Source organism: Eriocheir sinensis, chromosome 1 (assembly GCF_024679095.1).
Source record: "Eriocheir sinensis breed Jianghai 21 chromosome 1, ASM2467909v1, whole genome shotgun sequence".
Classification (NCBI taxonomy): domain Eukaryota; kingdom Metazoa; phylum Arthropoda; class Malacostraca; order Decapoda; family Varunidae; genus Eriocheir; species Eriocheir sinensis.
The window spans coordinates 39,452,336-39,464,835 of NC_066509.1; the positions used below are offsets into that span (position 1 = coordinate 39,452,336).

Consider the following 12,500-nt stretch of genomic DNA (forward strand, 5'->3'; position numbering starts at 1 on the left):
ATTACTGTTCTCCTGGATAGTCGAGTGGGGGGGCGGGGGCAGGGGGGGGCACCGGGCGTCTGGGGATAGGCAGAATAGTTAGGGAGGAGGAGGAGGAGGAGGAGAATGGGGGAGAAGAAGAAGAAGAAGAAGAAGGAGGAAGAGAAGGAGGAGGAGGAGGAGAAGAAGAAGAAGGAGAAGGAGGAGGAGGAGAAGAAGAAGAAGAAGAAGGAGGAAAAGAAGGAGGAGAAGAAGAAGAAGAAGAAGGAGGAAAAGAAGGAGGAGAAGAAGAAGAAGAAGAAGAAGAAGGAAATGGAGAAGAAAGGGACGGAAAGAAGGAGAAGAGAAGAAGGAGAAGAAGAAGAAGAAGAAGAAGAAGGAGGAACAGAAGGAGGAGAAGAAGAAGAAGAAGGAGGAAAAGAAGGAGGAGAAGAAGAAGAAGATACAAGAAGGAAGAGGAGGAGGAGGAAGAAGAAGAAGAAGAAGAAGAAGGAGGAGAAGGAGGAAGAAGAAGAAGAAGAAGAGGAGGAAGAAGAAAGAGGAAGAAGGAGGAGAAGAAGAAGAAGAAGAAGAAGAAGAAGGAGGAAGAGAATAAAAAGAAGAAGTAGAAGAAGGAGGAAGAGAATAAAAAGAAGAAGAAGAAGAAGGAGGAAGAGAATAAAAAGAAGAAGAAGAAGAAGAAGGAGGAGGAAGAGGAGGAAGAGGAGAAGGAGGAGAAGGAGGAGAAGGAGGAGAAGGAGGAGAAGGAGGAGAAGGAGGAGAAGGAGGAGAAGAAGAAGAAGAAGAAGAAGAAGAAGAAAGAGGAGGAGGATGCAGAAGGAGGAGGAGGAGGAGGAGAAAGAGGAAGAGGAGAGGGAAGAAGAAGAAGAACAAGAAGAACAAGAAGAAGAAGGAGGAGGAGGAGGAGGAGAAAAAGTGTACACGAAACAACGCACATGAACTTAAACGTACACACACACACACACACACACACACACACACACAGTTCATAAACGCACACAGGATGAAAAAAACGCACACAGCTTAAAAACACACACACACACACACACACACACACACACACACACAGACGCACATGAAAGGATAAAAACGCACACAGCTTAAACACACACACACACACACACACACACACACACACACACACACACACACACACAGACGCACATGAATGGATAAAAATGCTTACACCTTAAACACACACACACACACACACACACACAGATGCACATGAAAGGATGAAAACGCACACAGCTTAAAAACACACACACACACACACACACACACAGATGCACATGAAAGGATGAAAACGCACACAGCTTGAAAACGCGCACACACACACACACACACACACACACATAAAAAAACGCACATAACTTAGAAAAAACGCACACAAGCTACAAAAAGACGCACACACTTACATAAAAAACACACATAACTTTAAAAAAACGCACACAAGCAACAAAAAACGCACACAAGCTACAAAAAGACGCACACAAGCTACAAAAAGACGCACACACTTACATAAAAAACGCACATAACTTTGAAAAAACGCACACAAGCAACAAAAAAACGCACACAAGCAACAAAAAAATGCACACAAGCTACAAAAAGACGCACACACTTACATAAAAAAACACACATAACTTTAAAAAAACGCACACAAGCTACAAAAAGACGCACACACTTATATAAAAAACGCACATAACTTTAAAAAAACGCACACAAGCTACAAAAAGACGCACACATAAAAAAACGCACATGACCAAAAAAAACGCACACACACACACACACACAAACACATACACAGGCATGTAGGTTTCTGGGGCGTCCGTACATACGCGCACATGAGCCCCGTCCAGCGAGTAGTTTTGTGCACATGTGTACGTAGTCTTGGCCGTGTACGTATTTCTGGCCTCCCCTGTGTACGTGTAGCTCCCATCCTCTATGTCGTCAGGAACCCCACACTCGATGTCTGGAAAAACGTACATGAGGGTAAAAAACGCACATGAGTGAAAAAACACACATGAAGGTGAAAAAACGCACATGAGGGTAAAAAACGCACATGGGCGTAAAAAACGCACATGAGGGGTAAAACGCACACACACACATACACACACTTACATGAAAGAAAAAAACGCACACAGCTTCAAAAAACGCACATGAGGGGTGAAAAACACACACACACACACACACACTCACACACTCACACACACACACACACACACTTACATGAAAGAAAAAACGCACACAGCTTGAAAAAACGCACATGAAGGTTAAAAAATGCACATGACCACCCTTGCCACTGTAGCGTGGAAAATAGAGAAAATATTAAATTAAATAAATAAATGAAAGCTACATCCCTTTTTATGACAACCACTAGGGTAGTGATGGTATGTGGTAGCGTGGTAGTTGTCGAGCGCTGGTCCTGGATGTTAAGGCCTCAGGACAAGTGAACACTCGTTCCGAAGTTTGTGACCAGAAGGGCGTTACTTATGGAGGGTGGGAGGATTTCCGTGGGAACCACTTTTGAGACAGCATTAAGAAACTGGATGGTGATAATGTACTATGGAGGGGATGTGTGTATGGTTCAGTAATTTCCAATGAGCAGCAAAACAGGCTCCAAATGATAACACTCAGTAAGGTTATATATAAATATGTATTTGGTTTACTTTAAAGGTTAGCGGAGTGCTAATAAAAATATGAAAAAAAAAATGAATGACCGACAGGCTGTAGGCCTCTAAGCTAGCTAGCTACCGGCACAAGGGAGATTTGGGGAATACACAGAATGCTTAGCTCTAGTTGCTGGATGTGGAGGAGGAGGAGCTGGCGTGAGTGTCGGGCTCGGCAGAGGACGTCCACGATGGGAATGGGCGGTCCTGGTGCTGGACAGACGGGCGCCGCTTGATGTGGAGATGGAGCGGCTCGGGTGGTGTGAAGTGGCGGGCGCCCTTTGATGTAGGGAGCAGCTTGGGGCAGTGGTATTGGAGCCCCCAGGACAGTCGAGGGGCAGGTTACCCCGCCATACAAGTTCCCATCCTGTAGTCCGTCTCACCCCGCAGGCCGTGGGTGGTTTTTCGGGGGGGGGCTGAGTGGAGAGGTGGACACCGCTCTCAACTCCAACTCCAACTCGCTGCCTTTCCTTGCTAGGGCTGCTGCTCGTCTCCTGCTAGCCCGCCTCACACAGCAGGCCGTGGGTGGTGTGTGCGTCCTCCAAGCTTCTGGCTTGCTGCCGTGGTGCTCGTCTCCTCACCTCTCTCCCGCTTCTCGTTTGCTGCAGTGATGCTCATCTCCCCACTTCTCTCCCGCTTCTGGTTTCTTCCTCCTCCTCCTCGCTTACTCATCAGCTTCTCTCCTCCATCACGTGATCTTTTAACCCCGCATTACTGACTCTCTCCCTTCCGGAACATTCTTTTACAATCAAACCCCTACCTATCTAACTAACTAGTTATTGGTTTCTTGGAGGGGTTCGAGGCTTTGGGATGAGGGATTTCAGTAACTCGTTCATATATTCGCTCATTCGCTCGCCGTGTTATCTTCTCATAACCTTTTACGCACTTACATTCCTCAGCTACCCATTCACTCTTTCACTCATTCACTCATTCACTCTCCCACTCGCTCACACTTACTCACTGTCACTCACCGACTTACTCACATTCTCTCGTTCATTCATGCACTCGCTTACACTTACTCACTGTTACTCACTGACTTACTCACATTCTCGTTCACTCACATTCGGACCGTTACACCACCATTACGAATTCACCCCAAAACACGACTTTCTCAAAACTTTTCAACCAGAGAATTCGGATTATCAACCAATATTCTCTCGTTCAACTACTATTTCTACCGCTCATCCATAATCTACCGGGCGCTAACCACCACCCAAGCCTTCTACCAATATCCCTCTACCAGCCTACCAAAATTCAACCAACCACCATCATAAATTCAACCAAAAAAAAACCACTTTCTCAAAACTTTTCAACCAGAGAATTCGGATTATCAACCAATATTCTCTCGTTCAACCACCATTTCTACCACTCATCCATAATCTACCGGGGGCTAACCACCACCCAAGTCTTCTACCAATATCCCTCTACCATCCTATCAAAATCGAACAAACCACCATTACGAATTCACCCCCAAAAAACGACTTTCTCAAAACTTTTCAACCAGAGAATTCGGATTATCAACCAATACTCTCTCGTTCAACCACCATTTCTACCACTCATCCATAATCTACCGGGGGCTAACCACCACCCAACCATAGTACCAACATCCCTCTACCATCCTACCAAAATTCAACCAACCACCATTATGAATTCAACCACAAAAAATCAACCAATTCAAAACTTTTATCAACTCGGTAAAACCCAACCCCAAAAAACAACCCAGATCCATTTCATTCAACCACAATCTCTCTCTCTCTCTCTCTCTCTCTCTCTCTCTCTCCTTACATAAGCAAGATGGCGCCGCTCCACTCCACACGCCATCCTCCAAACATGTTCTCGACGTGTTTCCGACAAGTTTGGACCCGACTGGACATGTATAGGTCACGATTTGACCCGTGGAGTGACCTGTGACCTCCATCGTGGTGTTGACCTGCTTGTCCGGCGACCTGCATGACCTGGGGGCTGTAGGGAGGGTCATAGTAGTAGTAGCAGTAGTAGTAGTAGTAGTAGTAGTAGTGGTAGTAGTAGTGGTGGTAGTTTTGGTGGTAGCATGAAATAAGTGTTACTATCGGTTTCAGAAGTGTTAAGAACCTACTATTTCATATCCTACTACTACTACTACTACTACTACTACTACTACTACTACTCTAACTATCACCATGAGATTTAGAATAATCATTAACGTACTATTTCATACCATACAACGCCTGTTACTGTTCTACTACTACTACTACTACTACTACTACTACTACTACTCTGGGACTACTCTAACTATCACCATGAGATTTAGAATAATCATTAACGTACTATTTCATACCATACAACGCCTGTTACTGTTCTACTACTACTACTACTACTACTACTCTGGGACTACTCTAACTATCACCATGATATTTAGGACACTCATAAACCTACTATTTCATACTATTTAACCCTACTACTACTATTACTACTACTACAACTACCACTATTACCTACCAGACATGCAGATATATGGTAGGTAGTCCAGCTCACAACCAACATCGTTCCACAACCATTTTCTACCACGATCCAGCGCCACACAGTCCTGCTTGCCGTTGTAGTTGTTTGGTTGCTGTTTCCCCCACTTCGGCTCAGTCACTACAGTACCTGAAAAGTGGTAGTTGTGGTAGTAGTAGTAGTGGTAGTAGGTGGTTAGTAGATGGTAGTCATGTGAGGTAGTGAATAGTAGGTTCTCGAGGGTGAGGAATCGAATGGTCATAGTGGTAAGGTTCTAGGAATGGTAGTTTTGGTAGTAGTAGTAGTGGTAGTGGTAGTAGGTGGTTAGTAGATGGTAGTCATGTGAGGTAGTGAATAGTAGGTTCTCGAGGGTGAGGAATCGAATGGTCATAGTGGTAAGGTTCTAGGAGTGGTAGTTTTGGTAGTAGTGGTAGTGGTAGTAGGTGGTTAGTAGATGATTGTCATGTAAGGTACCGAATAGTAGGTTCTCGAGGGTGAGGAATCGAATGGTCATAGTGGTAAGGTTCTAGGAGTGGTAGTTTTGGTAGTAGTAGTAGTGGTAGTGGTAGTAGGTGGTTAGTAGATGGTAGTCATGTGAGGTAGCGAATAGTAGGTTCTCAAGGGTGAGGAATCGAATGGTCATAGTGGTGAGGTTCTAGGAGTGGTAGTTTTGGTAGTAGTGGTAGTGGTAGTGGTAGTAGGTGGTTAGTAGATGGTAGTCATGTGAGGTAGCGAATAGTAGGTTCTCGAGGGTGAGGAATCGAATGGTCATAGTGGTAAGGTTCTAGGAGTGGTAGTTTTGGTAGTAGTGGTAGTGGTAGTGGTAGTAGGTGGTTAGTAGATGGTAGTCATGTGAGGTAGTGAATAGTAGGTTCTCGAGGGTGAGGAATCGAATGGTCATAGTGTTAAGGTTCTAGGAGTGGTAGTTTTGGTAGTAGTGGTAGTGGTAGTGGTAGTAGGTGGTTAGTAGATGGTAGTCATGTGAGGTAGCGAATAGTAGGTTCTCGAGGGTGAGGAATCGAATGGTCATAGTGTTAAGGTTCTAGGAGTGGTAGTTTTGGTAGTAGTGGTAGTGGTAGTGGTAGTAGGTGGTTAGTAGATGGTAGTCATGTGAGGTAGCGAATAGTAGGTTCTCGAGGGTGAGGAATCGAATGGTCATAGTCAAAATAGTGTTAGAGGTGATTTAAAGATTAGAGATAGCTCACTTTTGATCACTTCTCATATTTGGTGTTATGATTGAAATGGAAATGATTACACAGTCTCTCTCTCTCTCTCTCTCTCTCTCTCTCTCTCTCTGGCTTACCGTCCACCCAACGCCATGTCCGCGAAATAAATCCCGGGTCTCTCCTCAGCCCGATCCACACCAGGTCTCCTTTCAAAGCTGTCTCTCGTCGCTCTAACTCAGAGGTGAGTCACGGCGGTGAGCGAGTGAGCGAGATCCGGAGAGATAGAGCGAGAGACAGAAGGGTGGGAGGTATTTCGCGCTGAGGCGGTGATGGTGGCGTCGGCTTGTTTACATTTTTCCCGCGCGGAGTCAAATGAGCTTCCATCGTCTACCTGTAAAAAATAAATAGTACCAGTGGTTATAGTAGTAGTAGTAGTAGTAGTAGTAGTAGTTATAGTAGTAGTAGTAGTGGTAGTACTTACTTTGAATTGATAGCAGGTCTTGTTAAATACCCCAATGGTCTTGATATCAGCTGTAGCAGAACATCGCTCTTTCGCGAACTCTGTAGATAAGTAATATTTTTAATGGTACCCTAAGTTCATGACCCCATTTCTCAGTTATGGTGCAAGGTATGGTAATAGTGGACAGGGAATGGTAGATAGGGAATTTATTAAGCTTTACAACCACATCAAGGAAATTAAAATACCTTTGATGATAATGGAGAAAAATGGGAAAAACTGAAGAGGTGTGTGAGGGAAAAATGGTGTGTTCGAAATGGCGCCATAAGTTCATGACCCCATTTCTCATTTATGGTGCAAGGTATGGTAATGGTGGACAGGGAATGGTAGATAGGGCATTTAATGGGCTTTACAACCATTCTAAGGAAATTAAAATACCTTTGATAATAATAGAGAAAAATGTAAAAAACTGAAGAGGTGTGTGAGGGAAAAATGATGTGTTCCGAGTTGTGCCCTGAGTTTATGGCCCCATTTCTCAGTTATGGTGCAAGGTATGGTAATAGTGGACAGGGAATGGTAGATAGGGAATTTATTAAGCTTTACAACCACATCAAGGAAATTAAAATACCTTTGATAATAATGGAAAAAAATGGTAAAAACTGAAGAGGTGTGTGAGGGAAAAATGATGTGTTAGAAATGGCGCCCTACGTTTATGGCCATATTTCTCAGTTATGGTGCAAGGTATGGTAATGGTGAACAGGGAATGGTAGATAGGGAATTTATTAAACTTTATAACCATACCAAGGAAATTAAAATACCTTTGAGAATAATGGAGAAAAATGGGAAAAACTGAAGAGGTGTGTGAGGGAAAAATTATGTGTTCGAAATAGCGCCCTAAGTTCATGACCCCATTTCTCAGTTATGGTGCAAGGTATGGTAATGGTGGACAGGTAATGGTAGATAGGGAATTTATTAAGCTTTACAACCATACCAAGGAAATTAGAATAACTTTGAAAATAATGGAGAAAAATGGGAAAACCTGAAGAGGTATGTGAGGGAAAAATTATGTGTTCGAAATGGCGCCCTTAGTTCATGACCCCATTTCTCAGTTATGGTGCAAGGTATGGTAATGGTGGACAAGGAATGGTAGATAGGGAATTTAATGGGCTTTACAACCACACTAAGGAAATTAAAATACCTTTGAGAATAATGGAGAAAAATGGGAAAACTAAAGAGGTGTGTGTACCTTTCCCAGATGTGTGTGTGTGTGTGTGTGTGTGTGTGTGTGTGTGTGTGTGTGTGTGTGTGTGTGTGTTGGCCGGTCGAATTTTGGTAGACCAGTAGAGGGATTCTGGTAGTGTGCTCCAGTGGTAGTTAGCGCCTGGTCGATTGTGGAAGAGTGGTAGAAATCGTGGTCGAATGCAAAGGTGTGTCTGAAAAATCGAGATTACCAAGTTGAAAAAACTTTGAAAAAGTCGAGTTTTTTGGTTGAATTTGCAATGGTGGATGGTTGAGCTTTGGTAGACTGGTAGAGGGATAATGGTAGTAGAGTTGTGTGGTGGTTAGCGCCTGGTCGAATGTGGCAGAGTGGTAGAAATCGTGGTAGAATGCAAAGGTGTGTCTGAAAAATCGAGGTTAACAAATTGAAAAAGTTTTGTTCAGAGTAAGTTTTTTGGTCGAATCCGTAATGGTGGCTGGTCGAAACTTGGTAGACTGGTAGAGGGAGGGTGGTAGGATGTGGCTTGCTTACCTTCCGTGCTGTAGACCTCCACCTCGCAGAGAGATAGCTCACTTTCTCGACCGGCCGTTTGCAATATGACATATCTGCCCTTCAGCGGTAGAGCGCATTCAAATTTGACATTACTCCCTTCCTCTGTAAATAGATAGATAGAAAGAAAGATAGATAGATGGAGAGAGAGAGAGAGAGAGAGAGAGAGAGAGAGAGAGAGAGAGAGAGAGAGAGAGAGAGAGAGAGAGAGAGAGAGAGAGAGAGAGAGAGAGAGAGAGAGAGAGAGAGAGAGAGAGAGAGAGAGAGAGAGGACTACTACTACTACTACTACTACTCTCTCCTCCTCTCTCCTCCTCCTCCTCCTCTTCTACTACTACTACTACTACTACTACTACTACTACTACTACTACTACTACTACTACTACTACTACTACTACTACTACTACTACTACTACTACTACTACAATTACTTATACTTACCCACTTTTCCAGGCTCCCACGCACATAGCCTGTTCTTCTGAATGTCAAGTGAATTTCCAACCCGAATTTCCAAGTTCATAAGTGCGGGCGAGTCTGTTAAGTAAGAGAGAGAGAGGCGGTGGGGGTTAGAAGTTGAACTACTACTACTACTGGTACTACCACAGCTACTTATGACTACTTAACCACTTAACACCTACCACAGCACGCCCTTGTAGTGACGACAACCACAACAACCGTGTATTCTTGCAGTAGGTCGACCTTCCACCACGGGGATGTCTCAGCCTGGGTAGCGGCACACTGATTTCCTTCGTGCAAATGCGAGTTTATCCCATCGTTGGCCTTGAATGGCTCTGCCCCCCTTGTGGTTGAGCTCTGGTTGGCCGGTCGAAGGTAGGCGATGTTGGTAGCTGTGGGGCATGGTTGGGTGGTGGTTAGAGCCTGGTAGATTGGGGTGCGGTGGTAGAAATCGCGGTTGAAATGTAGGATTTGGGTGGAAATTTGGGGTTACAGAGTTGAAAAAGTTTTGCAAAATTGGTGGTTTTGGTGGTGATAAAGAATGGTGGATGGTTGAATCTTGTTGGAGTGGTAGAGGGATGTTGGTAGTATGCTTGGGTGGTGGTTAGGCCCTGGTAGATTGGGGTGGCGTGGTAGAAATCGCGGTTGAAATGTAGGATTTGGGTGGAAATTTGGGGTTACAGAGTTGAAATGTTTTGAATAAGTTGTATTTTTTTGGGTGATAAAAAAGTGGTGGATGGTTGAGTTTTGGTGGAGTGGTAGAGGGATGTTGGTAGTATGCTTCGGTGGTGGTTAGACCCTGGTAGATTGGGGTGCGGTGGTAGAAATCGCGGTTGAAATGTAGGATTTGGATGAAAATTTGAGGTTCTGGGTTGAAAAAGATTTGAAAAAGTTGATTTTTGGGGTAGAATTCGTACAGCTGGATGGTTGAAATTTGGTAGACTAGTAGAGGGATGCTGGTAGAAGGTCTGAGTGGTGGTTAGAGCCCGGTAGATTGTGGTAGACTGGTAGAAATCATGGTTGAAAGAGAAATGAAATAGTGACTTACCACAAATCGGTAGGTTCCCATCCCAGATCCCAGCGGAGTTGCAAGATCGCGTGGAAGGTCTGTTAAAGAAAAAAAAGAAAAAATAATAATAATAATAATAATAATAATAATAATAATAATAATAATAATAATAATAATAATAATAACAATGGAATTCTTTATGTAAATTAATTCTGAATGGGACAGGAAGAGGAAGAGGAGAAGGAGGAGGAGGAGGAGAGAGAGAGAGAGAGAGAGAGAGAGAGAGAGAGAGAGAGAGAGAGAGAGAGAGAGAGAGAGAGAGAGAGAGAGAGAGAGAGAGAGAGAGAGAGAGAGAGAGAGAGAGAGAGAGATTATATCAATTCTACTACTACTACTACTACTACTATAACTACTCCTAGACACTTTTCACTATCACCACGACACTTAGAACACTTATAAACCCCCTGTTCAACACCCTACAAGCCCTACTTCAACCACATACCTACTACGACTACTACTTATAAATCCACTACTAAAACTACTTACCCGAATAACGTGTAGCCTTCATCACACGTATAAGTAGCAGTTTCTCCAGCATCTTCCACTTTACAGTTGATAGGAACAGCAGGCGGGGGACAGAGAGCCGCTGAAGTCACTTGCAAGGCTGTAAAGTAGAATTCGTAGTGTTATAAGTAGTGGTGGTGGCAGTAGGTCGGTTGTAGAAGTAGGGCTTGTGAGGGGAGGAATGGTAGGTTTGTGAGGGCGCTGATTCTCGTAGTAGGAGAAGGAATGGTCATAGAAGTAGTAGTAGTAGTAGTAGTAGTAGTAGTAATAAACACGAGAATCATAACACGTTTCCTCTCAGCCAATCAGCGTCGGTCTTGAGTCTAAGCTCCGCCCCCTTCCCCTCCCAGCCAATCAGCTTCAGGTATTCCTTTCACCTTTCTCGTTCTAGCGGTAAATTTTCACTTTCATGCCTCAGTAGTAGGGAAAGTGGCAGTTGTAGTAATAGTAGTAGTAGCAGAAGGTGTAATAGTAGTAGTAGTAGTAGTAGTAGTAGTAGTAGTAGGAGGAGGAGTAGGAGTAGGAGGAGGAGGAGGAGAAGGAGGAGGAGGAGAAAAATAATCCATGACTTCAGAATTTTTTTACTCTCCATTTTACCTCAATTTTTCTCCACCTTGCCTCCACTCCTCCTTCACCTCCTTCCAAACCACTTATAGCCTCATCTTTCCTCTTTCCAACCACACTATCCACATTCTTCTATCTCTATCCATTCTTCAGTTATCCACACTTTTATCAAGATATTTTCTCTCATCTAAATCTTTTTCGGATGACTTACTTTTTTTTATTCTACTTCACCTCCACTTTTTTCCACTTTTCCCTTATTTCTCCTCCACCGCCTTTCATCCACTTAAAGCCCCATCCTTCCTCTCTTCATCCACACTATCCACATCCTTCTATCTCTATCCATTCTTTTGTTATCTCCACTTTTATCAAGGTATTTTCTCTCTTTTAAATCTTTTTCTGATAACCTATATTTTTTCTTTCGAGTTTAGTTCCACTTTCCTCTACTTTCCACTCATTTCTCCTCCACTGCCTTTTATCCACTTAAAGCCCCATTCTTCCTCTTTCCATCCATACTATCCACATCCTTCTACCTTTATCCATTCTTCATTTATTCAAACTTTTATCAAGGTATTTTCTCTCTTTTAAACCTTTTTCTGATAACCTATATTTTTTTCTTTCGAGTTTAGTTCCACTTTTCTCCACCTTCCCTCCACTCCCCCTCCACCGCCTTTCATCTACTTATTGCCCCATCATTCCTCTTTCCATCCACAATATCCACATCCTTCTATCCTTATCCGTTTTTGTGTTATTCTTGTTTTTATCAAGGCCTATGCGATTTCTATGGATCACTTTCTACTGTTTTGTTGAAATCACTGAGGTACTGTGTTTCGTACGACGGACGAGAGAGAGAGAGAGAGAGAGAGAGAGAGAGAGAGAGAGAGAGAGAGAGAATGTGAAATGAAAGAGAAAAAATATGCAAGATGGCCGACATTTCACTCTCTCTCTCTCTCGAAGAAGAAGAAGAAGAAGAAGAAGAAGAAGAAGAACTAGTACAAGAAGAATGGAAGAGGAATAGGAGGAGGAGTGACAATATGGAGAAAACGGAGGAAAAAAAATGCGTGGGAGAGAGAGAGAGAGAGAGAGAGAGAGAGAGAGAGAGAGAGAGGAAAATGAAAAAAAAATCATACCTACTTACAAAATTACTTACAAAAATCATAATACACAATCCACACCTTCCTGTCCTTATCCGTCCTCCTGCTATCCACACTTTTATCAAAGTATTTTCTCATCTAAATCTTTTTCTGACAACATTTTTTTGTTTAGAGTTTACGTCCACTTTTCTCCACCTTCCTCTCATTCATCCTCCACGTCCTTGCACCCACTTATAGATCCACCTTTCCTCTATCCATCCACACTATCCACACCCTCCTATCCTTATCCAACCTCTCAT

General features: G+C 43.4%; 1 long non-coding RNA gene across 3 annotated transcripts in view; it reads right to left on the reverse strand.

Annotated features, from left to right (window-relative positions):
* LOC126996757 (uncharacterized) overlaps positions 1-12,500 on the reverse strand; it is a 29,250-nt gene continuing 16,750 nt past the window's right edge. For 2 of the 3 annotated variants that reach the window (XR_007751463.1, XR_007751472.1), the window contains exons 3-13: positions 10,529-10,646; positions 10,022-10,080; positions 9,156-9,365; positions 8,959-9,051; positions 8,500-8,622; positions 6,774-6,853; positions 6,430-6,683; positions 5,127-5,276; positions 4,434-4,610; positions 1,783-1,951; positions 1-59 (exon numbers count right to left, since the gene is read on the reverse strand). This is a non-coding gene — a long non-coding RNA (uncharacterized LOC126996757). Of the gene's footprint in view, positions 60-1,782; positions 1,952-4,433; positions 4,611-5,126; positions 5,277-6,429; positions 6,684-6,773; positions 6,854-7,995; positions 8,183-8,499; positions 8,623-8,958; positions 9,052-9,155; positions 9,366-10,021; positions 10,081-10,528; positions 10,647-12,500 lie in introns of all 3 variants that reach the window. The other variant, XR_007751478.1, reaches the window with a different exon arrangement.